The sequence below is a fragment of the Globicephala melas genome, chromosome 9, assembly GCF_963455315.2.
Source record: "Globicephala melas chromosome 9, mGloMel1.2, whole genome shotgun sequence".
NCBI classification, from domain to species: Eukaryota; Metazoa; Chordata; class Mammalia; order Artiodactyla; family Delphinidae; genus Globicephala; species Globicephala melas.
In genome coordinates this window covers 59,568,505-59,593,666 of record NC_083322.1, presented here as the reverse complement: position 1 = coordinate 59,593,666, position 25,162 = coordinate 59,568,505, and the positions used below count along the sequence as shown (strand labels likewise).

At 37.7% G+C, this 25,162-nt stretch overlaps 1 long non-coding RNA gene across 1 annotated transcript in view; it reads left to right on the top strand.

Annotated features, from left to right (window-relative positions):
* Positions 1-23,401, top strand: part of LOC132597783 (uncharacterized) — a 38,775-nt gene extending 15,374 nt beyond the window's left edge. Inside the window, exons 2-3 of the long non-coding RNA XR_009565082.1 lie at positions 19,720-20,099; positions 21,721-23,401. This is a non-coding gene — a long non-coding RNA (uncharacterized lncRNA). The remainder of the gene's footprint in view (positions 1-19,719; positions 20,100-21,720) is intronic.
* The last annotated feature ends 1,761 nt before the right edge of the window (positions 23,402-25,162 follow it).

Genomic DNA, 25,162 nt, shown 5'->3' with positions numbered 1-25,162 from the left:
GTTTTAATTTGCATTTACCTAATCACTACTGATGTTGTGCTTTTGTTTGCCATCTGTATATCCTTTTTGGTGAAATGTCTATACATGTCTTTTTCCCATTTTCTAATTGGATTGCTTTATTTTTTCTGTTGAGTTTTGAGAGTTCTTTATCTATTCTGAATACTAGTCTTTTGTCAGATATGTGGTTTGTACATCTTGTTGTTTGCATTCTCTTTAATAGGGTCTTTCATAGAACAACATTTAAAAACTTTCCCCCTCCAGCTTTACTGAGATATAACTGACATATAACATTGATAAATTTAAGGTGTACAATGTGATAATTTGATGCATGTACATATTGCAAACATTTTAAACCTTGATGAGGTTTGATTTATCTAATTTTTTTCCTTATGGATCATGCTCTTGGTGTCAGGTCCAAGAGCTCATTGCTTAAACTCTGATCATGAAAAGTATCTTCTAAAATTTTTATAGTTTTACATTTTACATTTATATCTCTGGTGCGGTTTGAGTTAATTTTTGCATATACTATGAAGTTCAGGTTGAGGTTCATTTTTGGGCATATGGATATCCAACTGATCCAACACCATTTGTTGAACACACTATCCTTTCTCCATTGAACTGCCCTGGCAACCTTGTCAAAAATCAGTTGGCCATTTATTGGTGTGGATTCTAGTTCTGCATTCTCTGCTTGGTTGCACTGATCTATGTGTCTGTGATTTATCTCTTCATCAACACTACACTGTTGTAATTACTGTAGCTATATAGTGAGTTGTAAAATTGGTTAATATGATTCCCTCAGTTTATTCCTCTTTTTCAAAATTGATTTTGCTGTTCTAGGTCCTTTGCCTTCCCAAAAAACTTTTATTTATTTATTTATTTATATATTTTTTTGTGGTACGCGGGCCTCTCACTGTTGTGGTCTCTTCCGTTGGGGAGCACAGACTCCGGACGCGCAGGCTCAGCGGCCATGGCTCACGGGCCCAGCCACTCCGCGGCATGTGGGATCTTCCCGGATCGGGGCACGAATCCGCGTCCCCTGCATCGGCAGGTGGACTCTCAACCACTGTGCCACCAGGGAAGCTCCCCCAAAAACTTTTAGAATAAGCTTTTCTCTATCTAAAAAAAAATCTTGCTGCAATTTTGACTGGAATTTTATTAAATCCCAAGATTAGTTTGGTAGAGAACTGACACTGTTAGTATATTTATTCTTCCAATCCATGACCACTGTAGGCCTTCTTTGATTTCTTTCATCGGCTTTTTGTAATTGTCATCATATAGGCTCTGTCATATGTTATACTTAGGTATAAATCTAACAAAACATTTTAAATCTAACATTTTTCTTGAAGCTATAATAAACATATATGTATTTAATTTGTCAATACATATATAAATTATATAAATTAAAGTTTTAGTTTCCAACTGTCATTGCTACTCGATAAAATATATTGATTTTTGCCTGTTGACTTCATATCCTGCAACCTTGTTAAAGTCACTTATTAGTTTTAGGAGATGTTTTGTTTTATTTTTAGAATCTTTGGGATTTTCTTATAATCTTCATATAATCATGTCATCTCAGGATAGAAACAGTTTTATTTCCTCTTCTGTAACGTGTATGCCTTTTATTTATTTATTTATTTTCTTGCCTTATTACAAGTGGCAGTATGAGTGGTGCTCACTGACATCCTTGCTTTGTTCCTGATCTTGGGGTAAAGTATTCAGTCTTTTACCATTAAATATGATATTAGCTGTAGGTTTTGGTAGATGTCCTTTATCAGGTTGAGGAAATTCCCTTCTAGTCCCTATTTGTTGAAAAATTTTGATTAGAAATTCATGTTGAATTTTGTCAAATGCCTTTTCTGCATCAATTGATAAGATTATGTGGGTTTTCTTCTTTGTACTATTAATATGGTAGATCACATTGATTGATTTTAAATATAAAACTGCAGCCTTACATTCCCAGTTTAAAATCCACTTGTTCATGCTGCAGTATTCTGTTTACATATTGATAGATTTGATTTGTTAATATTTTCGTGAGGATTTTTGTGTCTGTGTTTATGAGAAGCTAACTTTGGAAAGCTGTTTAATATTTCTGAGTTTCAGTTTCTTCAGTTCTAAAAATTAATTTTGTTGCCCCTACTTGTGTCACAGGGTATCTGTAGATGCAAAATAGAGATCAGCTAAATGATAGCGTTTTTTTAATATGCAAAGTGCTAAAAAAACACAAGGAATGAGGATTGCTACTTTAACCTTTGATTTGCCTCCTCAACTAAATAGCAAGCCACTTTTTGTAGTCTCCTTAGGAGTGGCACTCTTTTTTTGTTGTTGAAAGATCCCTATGGGAGTGATAATCTATATAAACTTCTCAGCAAATCTGAGATAATTAGGGCAAGTCACCAGGATCTTGGGGAATTGGTATAGAAAGCTTTGGAACTCCTAGGAGAGCAGGAATAATATTTCCAAGTAAGGAAAGGACATAGTGGTCCAGCCTTTGGAATGTGGTGCCCCTAGTAATGTAGGAAATTTACCTGGAGGTTGTACTGTAGAAAAGCAAAGATGGATGCTTTACTGTGCTACTCTGGCTGACTCTCAGCAGGGAAGAATACAGTCAAATGCATCACTGGGTGGTGTCTCTCAAACACCTCCAGCACAGCCTCTGTGAACTTGCTTCAAGGCCTTAATCAGGAGGGATTGTAAAAGCTAAAAAGGGCCAGCATTTGATCTGGCCCCATGAAAGAGTTTAATCACTGTGGGAGCATGTACAGGATTTGGGACAGTGATGGGAAACGCTCACACCAAAAAACCTCTACCTTCCTCCTTTCACCAAAACCAAAGCTTTCATGAAAATCAGTACAGACAAATCAACTCCACTAGGACTTGTACCACCACAGCTAACAGGAGCCTAGTAGCTGCAGCAGCAACCTCAGCTAATGCCCCTCTACAAGCATTTTTTTTTTTTTTTTTTTTTTTTTGCGGTACGCGGGCCTCTCACTGTTGTGGCCTCTCCCGTTACGGAGCACAGGCTCCAGACATGCAAGTCCAGCGCCCACGGCTCACGGGCCCAGCCGCTCTGCGGCATGTGGGATCCTCCCGGACCGGGGCACGAACCCGTGTCCCCCGCATCGGCAGGCGGACTCTCAACCACTGCGCCACCAGGGAAGCCCCTACAAGCATTTTTTAAAGTGGCAAAATACCTGTTATATTGACCAGTTTGTCAGTTATTATGGTTCTTTCCCCATCTAAAATGATCCTAAATTTATACTCAGAGATCCATGCCAATTCCTTTGTTAATCAGGATGGGAGGACAGGTGTACAATCTTTGCAACATCATTATCCACAGCATCACTGGGAATTTAAAATCCAATGTCACTATAAAAAAAAATAACCAATAAAATGATGCAGGAAATAAATTCTTAATCTTGTAGAATAAGGTAAGAGAAGGCAGAAACATGTGAAGCTAATTTCTCCACAGGTTTACATGGAGAATGTCCCTCTCTGGATGAAAATCAAAGACTAGTGCTTGCTTCCTAAAGCATACTGGGAAATTGAATTTAATATTATAATTGCTATTGTTTTGGGAAAAATTTTTGTAACTTCTTTTAGCAGCACTCTCTTGCTAGAAAAAAAAATTTTATCTTCTTGGTTTCAAAAAAATCCAAAGGTTTTATTAGAGGAGGGAGTTTTGAAAAGAGGATGTACATTTTACCTAACTTCTCTATTGTTAGTTGGAATCTATATCTATACTTATATTTAGCTATTTTTCTTTTAAAATCTTTCTTGTCCTCTTATGTTTCCCACTTTTTCATTCAATTTTATCTGTTTCTCTTGTACATTGGCAAAACAAATATAACTTTAACAAAATTATCCAAACCATCTCTCTGAGAACCCAGGACCTGGGTATAGTAGAGGCAGTGTGACTCTCTCTATATACTATATAGAGAACAGTAGAGGCAGTGTGACTGAATTGACTGAGCAGGATTTGATAGAAGAGGGGATGTTTCCAGATTCATTTCTTATGAGAATATCAACCTACATGGCCATCCAACTGACTAAGAAATCTTTTGCTAAAGATTCTTATTTTAAGGTCCCATCTTAATACATAAGCAACTTTGTCATTTTCTGGTTGTTAAGGGCAGTGTGGCTTCTTTAGTACCAAAGGGCTATGGAGGGCTGCATACTCTGATACCCACTCCCTTGCAAAGCAGATCCATGTTGGAGGAGATCATTGTTTAAGGGGACTAGGTGTGCCAGAGGGTACCCTTGGGATGTCAGACCTACCACTGAGCTCTTATGAGATATGAGGGGGTCCAGTTGGCTCCTGACAACTCACAAAGTGCAGATTAAGTAATAGAGGCAGAGTGAGCACTAAATTCCTTCTGTACTTTTCTTTGGAACTATTGGAAATGTGGTAGAATGTGTAAACAAAGTTTTTAAAATACAAGTACATAGGACAGAGTTCAGAGGAGAACAAAAACATTGATAAAGGGTTTGTATAAGTTAGCCTCCGGAAAAGGAGGTGCAGCGTATTGAGCATACTCACTTGAGAGGCAAAAAAATACTGAAATGAGACATAATAACAGTCTATAAACACATTCAAGAATGTTAAGAGAGATTCCAATTACCCTCATTAGTCAATAATGGGCTTAAACTTTAGAAAAGTCACAAAATGCAAGATATTTGGAAACAATGATCTTTTAGAGGCTCAAAGACAGGAAAAAAATCCTGCAGTTCTCCAACTGAATCAGTTAAATTAGGAGGTACACATTTAGGTTTGTATGTTTTTAACACATGCAAGATGAAGAATATTTAGGTTTATGGCTCAGCCTTAAATTACCTATTTGCATAAATAGACATTGTGTTGATGAAAACTACAGTTTGGAGGAAGGAGAAATACAAACTCATCATCCACGGAGATGATTTAAAATCTTAGAGTCATAGAGAGCAGGAGAGTTAAAACAGAAGCTAAGCATATTGAATATTAGTACAAACTAATCAAAAAGAAGGTTAAGAAACTAAGCAGCATGGAAACCATTATGATACTGAGAGTTCCCGTAAAGGACAAGAGAAGTTTATTCACTGTAGAGAAGAAAAACCCTTGTAAATTCATTAAGGCAGTTAAAAGTTACAGATGCAAGAATCTTAGACCTTTGCAAGAGTTCTTAAGCCCTATAACACCTGTGAAAACCACGCTGAGAAAGTGACACTAATCATCTACAGTAGTCTAGCTTGTAGGGAAAGTCAAGAAAGATGAATAAACCACAGTGTACTGCTGAAATGAATCCTAGAAGCTGAGCAGAAAGTGGGTCAAAAAATTGAACTTGACAGATGTTTCAATCAGATTGGAAGTATCTAAACAAGTGCAAAATGGAACCATAAAGAAAATCACAAAAGAAAAGCTAAAAATCAAAAGGTTTTGAAAACCTACAGGATGCTATTGAAAGGAAAGGATATTAATACAGACTATTACAAAGGACGAGTCTGCAGAGCTGACCAAGATTACAAAGAAAATCTCTCTGGAGTGATAACAGTGAAAAGGGACACAAAGATTCAAGGATATGGGCTCAGGGTATATAGTCAGGGGACTTCGAGTAAGCTCACCACATGCAGGGAATTAAAGAGAGGGTGGTTGACAGAAAAGAATAAAACGTTATTAGGGAATGTGTCTCTTTGTGCCAAGTGCTATCTTCTGAATCCAAACAAGTGGATGAGTGAAGGGAAGATTTGCAGTTGGATGAAGAGCCTGTAAAAGGCACATGCCTGAATCACAGAAATCAGAGCCTGGCAAATGCCTGTTGGGTGACGGAGTTCACCTGCTATCTCATTGTGCTGTCACTCCCAGCATGTGGTTGGCAAATGCTGTGTCCAGTCAGGTTCCAGGCTAGCAGAACAGAGTCTTGTGCACAGCAGGCAACCTTTCAATTACTATATAAAAAAAGGGACGTTAATACTCATGTATTAACCATTTTTGACAGACAGAATAGAAGTTTAGGCCCTTTGGAATATCAGTAGAGAGTCTCTGAGGAAAGCGCTCAGGGAGACAGTGTACACTCACTATAACTGGAAGTGAAAACAAATAAAAGGCCAGGAACAGAGGAGGATACCTGAGGGAGTGGTCAGAACTAAAGGACTGGTGACTTCATAGGTGTCTCGGAGAAACTATAAGTGGGCATATATTTAGTACAGTGGAAACGACTCCATCAACATTGACAACTAACTTGAATGAAAGACTCACCCTAAAGCAAAATAAAATCTAATCTGGAATACTGATGAATCCTCCAGTCCATGCATATTTAATGTTGTTAAAGAGGAGGTAACATGATATAGTGTTTATTTAAAATGACAGTGGGGTGGGATCATGATGTGTACTTGTGGAATTTTAGTTCTGTTCTAGAAACTACTCCCCCTCCCCCCTCCCCCCAAGGTACAAAATAGATCCTCTTCTATTTTGCACAGGGAGAACACAGACGGAAGTGGTTACAGCAGTGCTCTGAGCAAAGTTAAGGCAAAAAATAAGAGAGCAGGCATTCCCAGCCTCTTATGTAACCATGACGAAATTTTCCTGAGGAAGCTGGGAAGAAGCAAACATCCTTAAAATACTATTAATAGATAATATAATCCCTGTTTCAAGGGAACTTGGAGCAACTGCAGCTTCAATGACTGAGCAAACCCACCAATAGTTACAAGAGCCCTGATATAAGAAAGAAAGCAGCAGAACCAGAGAAAAAGAGAACCCAGATCCCAGGGTCTCCCATTAACCACTCCTAGCTAAGAGCTTTACAATTTCCTAGGCAGATAGGAGCACTGGAATCATCAGAATCTCATCTGAAGTAAAGCATCTGAAAATAATTATTCATAAATATATGTGTATATACATATATTGTATACATGTATATTATAGCATATGCGTAATTATTATTCCTTAGGATAGGCACTTCTGTTGTCTTCATAGCAAAGTCATCTATTGCTGAAAATAAATATCTGAACTGAGCAAACTCTGATTATAGCAGCAAAAATTCTATGTAGAGGTGGAAAAGCTTAGGACTCTATTGGAACTACAGGCTGTACTGTGACAAACTCTGACTAAATTCACAGTCTTGTCAGTGGGAGGATTTTTTTAGCAAATGACAGCATTAGTTTCTTGGGACATTATTTTTACTTTTATCTGTATTAAAAATCATCTGAAGTTAATTTAGAGATGTGAAATTTCTCCAGTCAGAATAGAGCTTGGAGTAGAATTCTTCTGTTGGTCATATCCCTACATATTTATGTTGCTAGATCTCATTGACCATCATTGGCCACATCTCTCATGGAGACATGAGCTGGTGGTGCAGCCAATCATCTTAAGTCATGTGATCACAGACTTTATTCTTAGCTATACTCCATACTTGCTATGTAATGGGTGAAAAAGAATCTAAATGTGTGCCTTGGTTTACGTATTTGTTAACTAGACGTAAGAAACTAGATATTCCCCAGCCTTGGAAAGCTGAAGTGAAGGCTAATGGGCAAATATAAAGCACTTTAAAACATAACAACTATATTGATAACAGAAACAACAACGTGCCAAAGATAAAAACAAAACCAAGGAGTACTGTAGCACGCTATTTTTCAGAACTACAATAGAGAGGAAAACTTCATTTTTGTTCCTTTAAGTCGGGAGGAGAATTTCATCCTTAAAACTATGGATGTTTTCCCTGAGATAATGTCCCATGACTTGCAGGTTTAAAGATTTTCTAAATTATTATATTAGCAATAGTAACTAAAACTCATCAAAGTCTGATCTTGGCAAATTAGGTGATCCTACATGTACTTGTTGAATATTTTTCAGAACTGGCAATTCAGCAGCACTTAAAATATTGTGCCATCGAAAATTTGTCATATCACCAGTTGATTTCTGATTTCATAATAAATGATTATAATTTACCTAGTCTCTTTAACACTTTTGCTAATGTTATAGCAAATATTGTTGATATAGGAGTCATAAAAACATAATGAAAACATCATGATTTAATTTTCTTTGATTTTCTTCACTGGTATATAGTATTTTATCAACCTTAGGTTTCTAGATGTAGTCATACCCAATTATACATAAATATTATAAGTATCAGGTAACAGAATCTAACTGGCTTCCCTGACTGATAAACCCATCCTCAGTTGGGAAATAGATTTCTAACATTAATAATAATATAAGCCTCATATGATCTGATTAGTTGACAATTCTGATCTTAAATATTCTGTCTTATTAAGCCATAGTACTATTTATGTCCATTCAACAAACTTTGCATTTTATTAGTTTTCCCATTTATAAAGTCTTCTAGAATTTGTAAAAGGTGATAGGGAAAAACATTTTCTCACAAGGAATCAAAACATTGATTAACAGGCTTATTTTGTTCCCAGAAAACTTGAGGATCACAAAGATAGATACAGCAAGATAACACAATTTAGTGAGAAATCTACAATGAAAAGAAAAGACAGGACCAGCTAATGAGCCCAGGAATGGACTAGAAACTGAAATGTGCACTGTTGAGCCCTATTTTATTGTGAAAGATGGGTTTCCAATTAGGTTCCACGCTTTTTAATGGCCAATGCAAAGAAGGAATGCCCTGAGTTATGTGCACCTCAGGGTCTTTATGATAAATGTAAATACACTGTCTCAGAGAAGCACAACTATTTCACATACTAAGAGTAGAAAGAAGTTTCTCAAAGAGTCTGCATAGAAATTGTCCTGACCAACACGCTTACATCAATCTCAGGAATAAGTTTCCTAGAACTGTTCCTTAAAGCACCCAATGGAATAAATTTAGCAAATATACAGGAGATGAGGAATGGGGGATAGTTTACTGGGATCTGCTTCCTCAGTGCTCTGAAGGTTCACAAAAATAACTGCTACATAAACATGAGGATATGAACTCTTACTAATGAAAGCCTCATAAAATAACAGTATCAACTTCCTATGCATATGAGTTCTATTTAATATTCATTTTAAAATGGGAAGTGCTATCATTGTGCCTCTTCTTGAAAAGCTCAAATATGACTTTTTGGCTTTTCCATATGTTATCTGCTTTCAAAGAATTGTTTATAACCAAACGGAAGTGTTTAACAGGAGCATATTCTTTTTTTTTTTTTAACATCTTTATTGGAGTATAACTGCTTTACAATGGTGTGTTAGTTTCTGCTTTATAACAAAGTGAATCAGTTATACATATACATATATCCCCATATCTCTTCCCTCTTGCGTCTCCCTCCCTCCCACCCTCCCTATCCCACCCCTCTAGGTGGTCACAAAGCACTGAGCTGATCTCCCTGTGCTATGTGGCTGCTTCCCACTAGCTATCTATTTTACATTTGGTAGTGTATATATGTCCATGCCACTCTCTCACTTTGTCCCATCTTACCCTTCCCCTTCCCCATATCCTCAAGTCCATTCTCTCTAGTAGGTCTGCGTCTTTATTCCCTCCTTGCCCCTAGTTTCTTCATGACCATTTTTTTGGTTGTTTTTTAGATTCCATATACATGTGTTAGCATATAGTATTTGTTTTTCTCTTTCTGGCTTACTTCACTCTGTATGACAGACTCTAGGTCCACCCACCTCACTACAAATAACTCAATTTCGTTTCTTTTTATGGCTGAGTCATATTCCATTGTATATATATGTGCCACATTCTCTGTTGATGGACACTTAGGTTGCTTCCATGTCCTGGCTATTGTAAATGGAGCTGAAATGAACATTGTGGTACATGTCTCTTTTTGAATTATGGTTTTCTCAGGGTATATGCCTAGTAGTGGGATTGCTGGGTCGTATGGTAGTTCTATTTTTAGTTTTTTAAGGAACCTCCATACTGTTCTCCATAGTGGCTCTATCAATTTACATTCCCACTAACAGTGCAAGAGGGTTCCCTTTTCTCCACACCCTCTCCAGCATTTATTGTTTGTAGATTTTTTGATGGTGGTCATTCTGGCCGGTGTGAGGTGATACCTTATTGTAGTTTTGATTTGTATTTCTCTAATGATTAGTGATGTTGAGCATCCTTTCATGTGTTTATTGGCAATCTGTATATTTTCTTTGGAGAAATGTCTATTTAGGTCTTCTGCCCATATTTGGATTGGGTTGTTTGTTTTTTGTTATTGAGCTGCATGAGGGGCTTGTAAATTTTGGAGATTAATCCTTTGTCAGTTGCTTCATTTGCAAATATTTTCTCCCATTCTGAAGGTTGTCTTTTCGTCTTATTTATGGTTTCCTTCACTGTGCAAAAGCTTTTAAGTTTCATTAGGTCCCATTTGTTTATTTTTGTTTTTATTTCCATTTCTCTAGAAGGTGGGTCAAAAAGGATCTTGCTGTGATTTATGTCATAGAGTGTTCTGCCTGTGTTTTCCTCTAAGAGTTTGACAGTGTCTGGCCTTACATTCAGGTCTTTAATCCATTCTGAGTTTATTTTTGTGTATGGTGTTAGGGAGTGTTCTGATATCATTCTTTTACATGTAGCTGTCCAGTTTTCCCAGCACCACTTGTTGAAGAGGCTGCCTTTACTCCACTGTACATTCTTGCCTCCTTTATCAAAGATAAGGCAATCATATGTGTGTGGGTTTATCTCTGGGCTTTCTATCCTGTTCCATTGATCTATATTTCTGTTTTTGTGCCAGTACCATACTATCTTGATTACTGTAGTTTTGTAGTATAGTCTGAAGTCCCCGCTGCCCCGAGGAGCATATTCTTTTTCACTGTCCCAGAAGAGATAATTATGGAAATTTAGATGTGTGACTGCATATGGATTTTAAATAAATTATTATATGACATTAACAAAAAAAAGAATTGTTTATAAATGCCTTAAAAAATAAACAGCACGAAGTTCTTATGACTCTCCCTGATTTATAAACATCCCATTTTCCTGAGCACTGGTGCCTACGGGCTCTTTGGTATGGCTAATGGCAGACTCTGGGAGGGCTCACACCAAGGAATACTTCCTAGAACTTCTGCTGCCAGTGTCCTTGTCCCCACAGTGAGGCACAGCCACCCCACCCCCCACCTCTGCAGGAGACCCTCCAACATTACAAGGAAGTTAGGATAAGAAAATTAAACATTCAATGTGAAGAACGCAGACAGCAGAAGCAAGAAGAACTACAATCCTGCAGTCTGCGGAATGAAAACCACATTCACAGAAAGACAGACAAAATGAAAAGGAGAGGACTATGTACCAGATGAAGGAACAAGATAAAACCCCAGAAAAACAACTAAATGAAGTGGATATAGGCAACCTTCCAGAAACAGAATTCAGAATAATGATAGTGAAGATGATCCAGGACCTCGGAAAGAGAATGGAGGCAAACATCGAGAAGATGCAAGAAATGTTTAACAAAGACCTAGAAGAATTAAAGAACAAGCACCCAGAAAAATTAAAGAACAAACAACAGAGATGAACAATACAATAATTGATATGACAAATACACTAGAAGGAATCAATAGCAGAATAACTGAGGGAGAAGAACAAATAACTGACCTGGAAGACAGAGTGGTGGAATTCACTGCCACAGAAGAGAATAAAGAAAAAAGAATGAAAAGAAATGAAGACAGCCTAAGAGACCTCTGGGACAACATTAAACGCAACAACATTCACATTATAGGGGTCCCAGAAGGAGAAGAGAGAGAGAAAGGACCCGAGAAAATATTTGAAGAGATTATAGTCGACAACTTACCTAACATGGGAAAGGAAGTAGCCACCCAAGTCCAGGAAGTGCAGAGAGTCCCAGGCAGGATAAACCCAAGGAGAAACACTCCAAGACACATAGTAATCAAACTGACAAAAAATTAAAGACAAAGAAAAATTATTGAAAGCAGCAAGGGAAAAATGACAAATAACATACAAGGGAACTCCCATAAGGATAACAGCTGATTTCTCTGCAGAAACTCTACAAGCCAGAAGGCAGTGGCATGATATACTTAAAGTGATGAAAGGGAAGAAACTACAACCAAGATTACTCTACCCAGCAAGGATCCCATTCAGATTCGACAGAGAAATCAAAAGCTTTACAGACAAGCAAAAGCTAAGAGAATTCAGCACCACCAAAGCAGCTCTACAACAAATGCAAAAGGACCTTCTCTAAGCGGGAAACACAGAGAAGAAAAGGATCTACAAAAACAAACCCAAAACTATTAAGAAAATGGCAATAGGAACATACATATGGATAATTACCTTAAATGTGAATGGATTAAATGCTCCAACTAAAAGACACAGGCTTGCTGAATGGATACAGAAATAAGACCCATATATATGCTCTCTACCAGAGACCCACTTCAGATCTAGGGACACAAAGAGACTGAAAGTGAGGGGATGGAAAAAGATAATCCATGCAAATGGAAATCAAAAGAAAGCTGGAGTAGCAATACTCATATCAGATAAAATAGACTTTAAAATAAAGAATGTTACAAGACACAAGGAAGGACACTACATAACGATCAAGGGATCAATCCAAGAAGAAGCTATAACAATTATAAATATATACGCACCCAACATAGGAGCACCTCAATACAGAAGGTGAATGGTAACAGCTATAGAAGAGGAAATCGACAGTAACACAATTAATAGTGGGGGACTTTAACACCTCACTTACACCAATGGACAGATCATCCAGACAGAAAATTAATAAGGAAACACAAGCTTTAAATAATAACACAATAGACTAGATAGATTTAATTGATATTTAATTGACATTTAATTGACATTCCATCCAAAAACAGCAGATTACACTTTCTTCTCAAGTGCACATGGAACATTCTCCAGGAGAGATCACATCTTGGGTCACAAATCAAGCCTTGGTAAATTTAAGAAAACTGAAATCATATCAAGCACCTTTTCTGACCACAACGCTATGAGATTAGAAATAAATTACAGGGGAAAAAATGTAAAAAACACATACACATGGAGGCTAAATGTTACTAAATAACCAAGAGATCACTGGAGAAATCGAAGAGGAAATCAAAAAATACCTAGAGACAAATGGCAATGAAAACATGATGATCCAAAACCTATGGGATGCAGCAAAAGCAGTTCTAAGAGGGAACTTTATAGCAATAAAATCCTGCCTTAAGAAACAAGAAAATCTCAAATAAACAACCTAAACTTACACCTAAAGGAACTAGAAAAAGAAGAACAAACAAAACCCAAAGTTAGTAGAAGGAAAGAAATCATAAACATCAGAGCAGAAATAAATGAAATAGAAACAAAGAAAACAGAAGCAAAGATCAATAAAACTAAAAGCTGGTTCTTTGAGAAGATAAACAAAATTGATAACCTTTAGCCAGACTCATCAAGAAAAAGAGGGTGAGGACTCAAATCAATAAAATTATAAATGAAAAAGAAGTTACAACAGACACTACAGAAATACAAAGCATCATAAGAGACAACTACAAGCAACTCTATGCCAATAAAATAGACAACCTGGAAGAAATGGACAAATTCTTAGAAAGGTATAACCTTCCAAGACTGAACCAGGAAGAAATAGAAAATATGAACAGACCAATCACAAGGAAATTGAAACTGTAATTATAAATCTTCCAACAAACAGAAGTCCAGGACCAGATGGCTTCACAGGTGAATTCTATTAAACATTTAGAGCATAGCTAACACCCACCCTTCTCAAACTCTTCCAAAAAATTGTAGAGGCAGGAACACTCCCTAACTCATTCTATGAGGCCACCATCACCCAGATACAAAAACCAGACAAAGATACTAAAAAAAAAAAAAGTTACAGACCAATATCACTGATGAATATAGATGCAAAAATCCTCAACAACATACTAGCAAACAGAATCCAAAAACACGTTAAAAGGATCATACACCATGATCAAATGGGATTCATCCCAGGGATGCAAGGACTCTTCAATATATGCAAATCAATCAATGTGATACACCGTATTAACAAATTGAAGAATAATGACCATATGATCATCTCAAGAGATGCAGAAAAAGCTTTTGACAAAATTCAACACCGATTTATGAAAAAAACTCTCCAGAAAGTGGGCATAGAGGGAACCTACCTCAACATAAAAAAGGCCATATACAACAAACCCACAGCAAACGTCATTCTCAATGGTGAAGAACTGAAAGCATTTCCTTTAAGATCAGTAACAAAAGAAGGATGTCCACTCTCGCCACTATTATTCAACTGTTTTGGAAGTCCTAGCCATGGCAATCAGAGAAGAAGAAGAAATAAAAGGAATACAAATTCAAAAAGAAGAAGTAAGACTGTCACTGTTTGCAGATGATATGAAAGTATACATAGATAATCCTAAAGCAGCCACCAGAAAACTATTAGAGCTAATCAATATATTTGGTAAAGTTGCAGGATACAAAATTAATGCACAGACATCTCCTGTATTCCTATACACTAATGATGAAATATCTGAAAGAGAAATTAAGGGAACACTCCCATTTACCATTGCAACAAAAAGAATAAAATACCTAAGAATAAACCTAAGGAGGTAAAAGACCTGTACTCAGAAAACTATAACAGATACAATGCAATCCCTATTAAATTACCAATGGCATTTTTTACAGAACTAGAACAAAAAATCTTAAAATTTATATGGAAACACAGAAGACCCTGAATAGCCAAAGCAATCTTGGGAGAAAAAAACAGAGCTGGAGGAATCAGACCGCCTGACTTCAGACTACACTACAAATCTACAGTAATCAAGGCAATATGCTACTGGCACAAAAACAGAAATATAGATCAGTGGAACAGGACAGAAAGCCCAGAGATAAACCCATGCACCTATGGTCACCTAATCTATGACAAAGGAGGCAAGGATATACAATGGAGAAAAGACACTCTCTTCAACAAGTGGTGCTGGGAAAACTGGACAGCTACATGTAAAAGAATGAAATTAGAACACTCCTTAACACCATACACAAAAATAAACTCAAAATGGATTAAAGACATAATGTAAGACCAGACACTATAAAACTCTTAGAGGAAAACATAGGAAGAACACTCTTTGACATAAATCACAGCAAGATCTTTTTTGACCCACCTCCTAGAGTAATGGAAATAAAAACAAAAATAAACAAATGGGACCCAATTAAACTTAAAAGCTTTTACATAGCAAAGGAAACTATAAACAAGATGAAAAGAAAACAACCCAGGCAAAAAATGGGCAGAAGACCTAAATAGACATGTCTCCAAAGATGACATACAGATGGCCAAGAGGCACATGAAAAGCTGCTCAACATCAATAATTATTAGAGAAATGCAAATCAAAACTACGATGAGGTATCACCTCACACCAGTTAGAATGGGCATCATCAGAAAATCTACAAACAACAAATGCTGGAGAGGGTGTGAAGAAAAGGGAACCTTCTTGCACTGTTGGTGGGAATATAAATTGATACAGCCATTGTGGAGAACAGTACAGAGGTTCCTTAAAAAAGTAAATATAGAGCTACCATATGATCCAGCAATCCCACTACTGGGCATATACCCAGAGAAAACCATAATTCAAAAAGACACATGCACCCCAATGTTCATTGCAGCACTCTTTACAAGAGCCAGGTCATGGAAGCAACCTAAATGCCCATTGACAGATGAATGGATAAAAAAGATGTGGTACATAGATACAATGGACTATTACTCAGACATAAAGAGGAATGAAGTTGGGTCATTTGTAGAGACGTGGATGGACCTAGAGATGGTCATGTAGAGTGAAGTAAGTCAGAAAGAGAAAAACAAATATCATGTATTAATGCATATGTGTGGAATCTAAAAAAATGGTACAGATGAACCGGTTTGCAAGGCAGAAATAGAGACACAGATGTAGAGAACAAACATGTGGACACCAAGGGGGGAAAGCAGGGAGAGGGTTGTGGTGGTGGTGGGATGAATTGGGAGATTGGGATTGACATGTATACACTAATATGTATACAACAGATAGCTAATAAGAACCTGCTGTATAAAAAATAAATAAATTAAATTAAATTAAAATAAAAACATCCTATTTTCCTAAATGTAAGGAGAGTAGGATTAAGTTAAATAATCTTTAAGGTTTTTTACTTTAAATATTTAATGACTTCAATATATGTCATGGTGCCACTTTCTTTTTCTTTTCTTTCTCTCTTTCTTTTAAAGCAAAGAACTGTTATTTTCTCAGAAGCCTCAAAAGGCAAAGGAAAAATCAGTGGATTAATCCCTACAATGGATTCCAATGTCATCCTAGTTTCAGGAGGTGTCCAGTTACAGAGAAATATTTTAGTAATCGTAAGGTTCAGACAGACCTTACGTGACCCTACTCATTCCTGACCAGCAAATAGTTTTTGTTTAATTTCGAAAGAAACCAGACAAACTCTGCAAGGTTACTTGTAATCATGACACCATTCTTAGAATTGCCATGTGCTGGGAACATGCCTTCTTGCTTCCTCCTTCTATCTACAGTATAAATCTGAAGGACTTTGTTATGGCTCTTATACTTGGCACATCTTAGGCCTATTTAGAACATCAACACCATCAATCACAAAATATGGGGCCGACCAGCTGGATGAACCCTGGCTATCATGCAGGGGTTATTTGTCATCTGGGCATGTCTGTTTGGTATATAACACTCCTTCAGTCCCAGAACAATTTTCCCCCTCCGAAAATATTCTCTTTCATTCAGGAAACACGTGATTAATAAAGGACAAGGGTTTAAAGCTGGAGGTCAAGGCTAAAAGTCTTAACCAAACAAGTGCATTGCTTACTAACGTTTGCATCAGCGGTCAAAAATTCCCTTGAAGAGCCCCCGCACTGAAGAAACATAGTCTTAAATGCCATAAATTTCAAGGGACTCCAGCAACTATATTCATCTTGAGGGATTTATTGTAAAATAATGTTGCACATCTGAAAAATGTTTTGCTGCAGAATAATAACACTGCATCAAGCATTTAAAAGGCCCAAATATTTACAATTTATTACAAAAAATTAAGGTTGAAAAGACATAGTTTAACCAATACGATATGCAAAGGAAGTTTGTACTATAACAGTAGAACAATTTGCATTAAAAATAAATTGTTTTCTAAGATGTCTATTTATACTAAAATGGATTTAAAAGCAACACTCCTTCCTTCATATTTTTTATCTTATATATATGTCAATCTACAATACTTTATGGTACTTTTCCATTAGACAGTTTTTCTTTTTCTTTTTTTTTTTTGCGGTACGTGGGCCTCTCACTGTTGTGGAGCACAGGCTCCAGATGCACAGGCTCAGCGGCCATAGCTCACGGGGCCCAGCCGCTCCGCGGCATGTGGGATCTTCCCAGACCAGGGCACGAACCCATGTCCCCTGCATTGGCAGGCGGACTCTCAACCACTGCACCACCAGGGAAGCCCTAGACAGTTTTTCTTTTATCCTTGTTTTCCCTTCTTCCACCAAAAGAACCTTGTTACTTGTTTATAGAATATTGGGTTTTCTTCTTTCTAGGCAATTGTTACAGTTCCACTCTGTCTTAATATTTGATATTTATGAATTGTTTCTGTGTGTGTGATGACATTAAAAAAGCAAATTTTAATAACAAAAATGAAAAAATTGTTGGTTAAGCCTTAAAATTATCCTAATATTGACTTAACTGGAATGAACTCCATTTCTCAATATGGAAAAATGGATTAAACAATGTTTACTTCCCCGGTATTCTAAAGGGAGTCACACACTCCCACTGGACATTTAAACAGAATTTCTCAGAAGAAAAGTGATAAGTAGATTGTATTATAGGGCTGATGATGTTGCAAGGCCTAAGGAGCACATGTCAGTCATCACGTGATTCATCTTGTACAGACTTCTGAGTTCCTGCACATATGCCACCTGAGGTAACCAGACTTGCTGGAATTCAGTTTCTTTATCTCTCTGCCAAATGCCAAAGTAATAAAAATAGAAACTCAGTACAAAACATACTGTATTAAAACTATGTTTCCATTGAAATTCATAATGGCAATGCATTTGTCCTGTACACTGCCTTAGAATCATAGCCTTGGGGGCATAAAGAGGTTTTCAAAGTCATCTGGTCTGACTTCTCATTCTATTGCTGTGTAAACTGAGCCTTCAGAGAAGAAGTGGCAGAGGCAAGACTAGCACCCTTGTCTCCCATCTCCCTGTCCAGTGCCCCTGTGCCATGGTATAAATCCTTCTTATGGCTCAACGGTTGGTGCAGAATCTTTGGATAAATCTGACTTGCGCACAGCTGGGCAATCTGTTGCTCCACTACTTATGCTAAAATGATAACACTGTATATTTGACTGTTGATGGGGTCTTCTTGGCACTGTACATGCATAATGCTCTCAGTTAACTCAGCTGACCCTGTTAAACAATGACAATGTGTGTGAGGCCTGAGTCTGTTAGCATTCATTGTTACAAAAACACGGTTACTGACCTTGTCATATTGATCAGCACACGGCAATGTGGATCCTGAAGGCAAATAAAGAATTTCTGGTGGTGATGTAAGAATTATGCTAATTAGTTTCTCCCTCCATTCTGCTCCTAGGCACTGAATAACTGTACAGTTCGGCTAGAAGACTCACTGAGCCCTGGACTAATAAAACCTAAGAATTTTTATAAATAATAATAAAAAATGTTTCAACATGCCATTTCCTTTCAGAACAAGAGTGGCTTTTGCAGAGCAGTGTGACTGGGGGGAGGGACCACCTTATTTTTTGCTGTTGCATCCCTGCCCCCAGCAGAACTGAAACAACAATGTATATGGACTTCTCCCCTCAAAATCCCATTAAAATAATCATCTATCTATATTCCCTTAAAATTATTTTCTTGAGAATGAGTTTTCAAAATGCTACCACACTATGACTAAGACAAGAACTGTATGTGAGACCTAATTTACATATCTAAGCATTTGGATGTGGGTAGTTTTGCCTCAGTGGAAAAACAAGCTAAGTTAATTTTTTGACAATACAATATTACCTTGGTACATCTTGTTCTCCCTTTCCCGCGGGGTCTTACACGAATGAATCAGAAAATTGCTCCCTTATGTTAAGCCTGAGTCTGCACCTGTGTTAAATTCACATGGAATTGAAATTGGGGGTGTGGGGGTGGGGATAAATGTCAGAGAAACTAATAGGATGATATATCTAAGTTTGAATTCTCAAATGGACTAGCATCCATTGCAGAGACCGTCGATGGGAACATTTGTGTAGGCATATTGCTTCACATCTAGAATTGAAATTAAGGATATATCATATATAATCATGTTGATTAGCTGTCCTCAAGTTCTCGAGTTTAGTATTAGAAGCATCTGCCTCCAGATTTTAGGAAATTCAGATTACTGGGTATTCTGGAAATTTGGGCATGCCAAAATTTTTACTTAACTTTCTTTGGGTATCCTAGGTCACTTTCCAAGTATTAAAACAATCTCCATGTTTTAGACATCTTAAGAGAGATCATGAAAAATAAGCAAGTCATTGAAACAAAATATAGACAGCAGTGAAGAGTTGAAAGAAGGGAAGAGATGAATGACCTTTAGATTTGCAAAAACAAGGAGACTTTGGATGTTGTGGACAGGTGGGTGAGTGGGAGGTGGAGAGAGCATGGGTCAGTATAAAAGTGTGAGGAATTAAGTGAGGAAAACAGAGATGTGGAAAGAGTTGTGTTCATATTCTAAGTCTGCTCTTATGGAGATGGTTGGAAGGAGTCCATTTGCCTCACAGTGAGGCAACCTTGTTAATGAAATTTCACATCTGCTTGTTTTATGTTTTGCAGTACAGCACTGACGTTTTTCGGCAATATTGTCCAGCATTTGAGATGCATTCTGGATGAAGACATCTGTCTGTTTGAAAGGTTTCGGTATCAGAGGAAGGAAGGAAATGAGAAAGAAGTTTGGGGCTCTGAGAATAAGACACCTCAGTTTTATCAGCCATGAAGTACATACCACGGAGGACGATTATTTGCATACTGCAATGGAGGCTGGTTAAAGTCCAATCAATTGAATCCAGATGTGAATTTCTTTTGAGATTTTTTTTTTTTTTAAGTGAGGGTTGCCAAAACTTCATGGGAGCAGAGACCACAAGCTATTATAAGCCAAAGGACTCTCAAAGTACAAGGAACGGTTTTTGGCTTATTAGAAGTCCTACATCTTTAAGGTTGGTATTTGAAATAGAACAAGTTTGTCTGCGATAAATTAGTTAGAGGATATTACAAATAGTTGGCCCTTGCCTAAATAAAATCTTCCAGAACAAGTCTACAAAAAGTGTTCCTGATAATCATCACATATTTAGGGACCACCACAACTGATAGTTTATGCTCTTTTGGTGGGAGGCAAATTCTAGGAAAAACAATCCGTGAGAATCCATCACCTGGCACATACCGGTAATGAATGGAGTTTGAATAAAATGCCAAAGGTATGCTTTTAAAAAGGTATAAATGTTCATAGGAATCCTAGACCTCTTAAGAAACTAACAGGAAAGTCCACTAATCTTAGAAATTGATTAGTTAAGAATATTAGGAAATCATCTGGTAGGGGAATTCTGTTGTTCTTGTGTTTTCTTTTCAAATGTGACAAATCTTGATTAGTCAAAACCTTACCCTTCCCTTGGGACTAGTATTCGTGAAGGAATAGTATACTCGAGGACTAAAGTTAAGTAGCAGTATGAATAGAAACATTTTGTTTTAGCTTATTTCCTAAATGTATTGAACACAAGAGTAAATAAAGAAATAATTTTACTATAACCCCATCATCCTGACAAATCAATGTCTTTTCATATCTCTACATTCTCTTCAAGTCCATATCATGCATTTTTTTAAAGGATATTACAGGTGTGCTAGGATAGACACTTTTTTCCTAAATAATAACTTAATGGAAGCCTTGTCATTTGACCATTTAAATATTATTCAATGTCTTGAATTTATGGAGTTTCATGTATGTACTTACCAATCTGGCTAATTATCATTTGGTAAGAACATTTTGTTTGTGTTGGACTAGAACTTTTTCCCTGAAATCTCAAAGAAAACCCACAATTCGTTTAAACTCATTTTAGAGCTTTAGCTTTTTCCTGTATCACTGGTCACTTAGTGTTACTTTAAAAATGTATAACCAAATTTGGGAATGAGAAACTCAGAAATTAGAAAAGTGCTTCCTTAGAATAGATAGAATCCATTTCAATTCCATTGGATTTAATTCAACCCCAAACTTATTTTCATGTGCTAGGTATTATAAGGACACAATCAGATGAGGCTAGCTTGTCTCCCAGGGCCTTCTGATGTCTATAGTCCAACATGCCTGGGTTGGACTAAGGCAGAGTTTAAATACAGGAACAAGCAAAGTTCTTGGAGAATTTCCACCCGAGGAAATAGAGAGGTTAATTCAAAAGCAAGGGCTTATTGAAGTAGATGGAAATTAAGCTGGGTCTTGAAGGATGAGAGGGCATGGTTTATTTTTGTTTGGATCCTTTGATAAACTCATTTTGATAAGTGACAGAAGTCCTATGAAGGCAGTGAATTATGCAAGAGTAACTTTAAGCTTCCTTTAATGAATGGGAATGGAGAGAGACACTCTTGTTCTGAACTCATACTGTGTATCAGGCTCTGTGTTAAGTAAGCCTTTCTTAGGTTATTTAGCCGTGAGCAGAGTGGCTTCATGAGCATGAGATCAGCCCGTTCGCACAGGACACTGTGCTCAGAAGGGCCCTGTACTTGGGGCTTAATGCTCTGCAGTTAGTGTTTTGAAATTCTTAATAATTTTATCTTTGAATTTGTGGTTTGTAGGTGAAATCTGATAGAACATTGAAGTATGCGCTGGGGATTTGAAGCCTGAACTCACATGCTGTCCCATGTCTCACCACCTCCACACCTCTCTGGACAGGTTCTCAGCCCCCAGCTCCCCACTACCTGGAGCTGCATGCAGCACTTGACCTCCCCCTTCCCCCATCCCCACACATGGGAAATAAGCCACCCTTCTTCTGGGGTGGCAACCAGGTTGCATCGACAAGGAGAGGCTGCGATCCATCATTGCCGTCTGTTCCTGCTGGAGACCTGGACATGACCATGGGGAGGATCATGGTCAGGCATGTGTCCCCTGGGGCATCTCAGTGCAGCAAGGAGGTAGCTGACAACTGGAATGACTGGCTGGAGGCCTTTTGCCCAGCCCTGATCCAGGTACTACCTATGTTCTAGCACAGAGGTAACAATCCCTTGGGTGTTATCCATTTGCCAGTGGGTTGGGAAGACTGACATCCCCACCCCAACCAAGGCCCCACATTTTCATTTTGCTCTAAGGCCAAAAATGTATGTAGTTGGCCCTGACCCTGAGGCAGGTATTACTGTCCTCCTACCTCAGATGGAAAACTAGAGTCTAAGAAGAGCAGGTAAGTGGCAGAGAAGGTGGTCTCACTCTAAAGCCCGTCCTCTCTTCACCATGGTGTGCCATACCACCTCCCCTGAGGTGAATGAGAGGGGTCTCAAAGTGCTGACTTTTGGTGCATGCCCATTCCCTTGGAGTGGCCTGGAGGTGACAAGGAGCCCTCGTTTAAGAACACAGATCTGCACTTAAAGGACTCAAGGTCTTTATGGTTTCTTCTGGTGGACAAGTGTGAACATTTAAAGAAAATTTTGAGCTCCAGGCTCATTCTTATGACTGAATTTTGTCCCTCTAAAATGTATATGTTGAAGTCCTAATCCCCCAATTCCTCAGAATGCTACCGTATTTGGAAACAGGGCTGTCAAAGACATGATTAAGTTAAACTGAGGCTGTTAGTGTGGTCCCTAGTCCAATTTTACTCATGTCTTTATAAGAAGAGGAAATTGAAATACAAATTGCTGAGTGTGCACATGAGAAATACCATGTAAGGACAAAGCAAGAAGACGGTTATCTGTAAGCCAAGGAGAGAGGTCTCACAAGAAACAAGAGGCCTCACAAGAAACAGAAAACAAGGAGAGAGGCCTCATAAGAAATCAAACCTTGATTTTGGACTTCTAGCCTCCAGAACTGTGAGAAAATAAATTTATGTTGTTTAAATCACCCAATCGGTAGTTTTTTTTTATGGTAGCCCTAGCAAATTAATATAACCACTGAGACCCTGATATATTAATCCATCAATATTTGCTGGCCTAAAAAAGCATAGGAACATGATTCTATCAAGTGTTATAAAAATGAAGAGGTATCTATAAAAATCCCTAGGAGAATGAGAGAGAGAAAACTGGATAAGGTGAAAAGAAAAAAATTAAGATACTAAGGTAAGGAACCATTAGGTGTTGCTCTTCACCTTTATTTATTTTTTATATAAATAAGTGATATGTGAATAATATATGTTCATCGTAAAAACATTTTTTAAAATCCTAAATCAGTGCAGTAAAAAAATCTAGGTCTCTCTTTCCCCCTTCATTCCCCAACTCATTTTCCACTTCGGAAGTAACCACTGATAGGAATATTCTCTCAGACCATATAAAAATGCATTTAAGAATATATGTATAATATTTCTGTATATGCGTAATGTTGATTATGAAATAAATGCGATTATACAATATGTATTGCTATGCAATTCGTTTCTCCTTTTAACAATATGTATAAGGGATTTTTCTCTATCTACCACACTCCTTTATCTCATATAATCTCCCTGTCTACCACACACCATGGTATGGTGGTTGTATAATTAACCTAACCATCATCTTATTGATAGATATTCAAGCTGCTTCCAATTTCTTATGATCACGAAAAATAGTGCAATGAACATTTTTGTAAATATATATTCGTGACATTTAGATTTCTAATCTCCGTATTTCTCAGTCACTCCCCTGATTCCACTTTTACTTCTGGATTCCTTTTTGGAATTTATGGCTAAGACTGTCTTTTCCTATCTGAATTAGGTAGGTGAAAGCAGGCTGAGATGCTTTTTCTTTAATGCCACTACAACCAGAATTATGTATGATTTCCTGTTTCCTTGGTAGAGCATAAAGAAAATACTTTAACTGTTAAAGCCACACTGCACCCTGCACCAAGGGCCAGGAGTACGCAGTAGGCCACAGAGGAAAGTTTAAGCTGTTGAGCTTAATACATAAATTCTCTGTGGTTTGAGGTGGAAAGACAATAAAGCTTTGAGCTGGGGCATGACTCAGCATCCTCCATGTACCCAAGGGGACCATGCCAATTTAGGATGACACTAGGGATTTTCTCTGGGATGGACATGCATGTATGGTCTTTATTACTGGGAAGGTGTAGGAATACCCCGATAAAGGCTGGGCTGGGCAGTTCTTCCCAATTTCAATGTTCCAGTTCAAGAAGCCCCTGCCCAATGAATAATGGCGCCTTACTTTATGGCTGTATGAAGCAACTAGTGGGACTTTCCCAAGAAAAGCCAAGTTAGTGTCACTGTGAATTGGTAAATATAGTCTTTTGGCAAAAAAAATAAATACCTGGAATGACTTATTCTAATAGCCTAATGGATGAAGAGGCATACATATTAAAGAACAATATTTAAAAGTTGTAAGCATTTAAAGATGGGTTAAATATATTCTATCACTAGATTTGGGCCCTTCCTTCTTAAGTCTACAAAGCAATAATTCTGAATCCCTTCTGTGTCTGAAACCTTACAGTCTCTGTTCTCTTTGGCAGAACTTCATGCCTCTTGGCTTCAGGCAGCAATTTTTCAAGAAAGCTTGCCATTTTGGCTTACTTCACCTTTATTTCTCGTTTCCTCCATCCACTCAGGCTTCAAAAGCCTCTAATTAGCTGTTTACCTTAATTATTCCAACTAGGACTTCATCTGGTCTTAGGTTCTCCCACTTCTGAGGATCCAAAGTGCCAGTGCCTCCCTTTCTAGGAGAATCTTTCTGCTTTTCTGAAAAATGCATTTCCTCACCTCCACTGTATATTGTGGCTTCCATAGCAGGGAAAGGGGGAACAGAAAGAAAACTGGCATTAGTCTTGGGTGCCTGATTCTGAGCCACATCTATTCCATTTAGAGAAAACTGAAATCTCTTACACAGACCCCAGCAGAAGAAAGGGATTCCACTCAGCCCAGAACTCACAGACTAGCTACTGTGGCAAATATAAGACCTCAGCACTGTATGGGATTAGCTCACCTCTAGGATCCTCAAGACATTGGAGGTATGGTGGGTTGGTGCCTTTTTTCTTTACCAGACATCCTTTTCTGTCATGTCTTTTAGCTCATGAGCATATACAGGCAAATTAAGCTGCCATGTAACTTGAGGA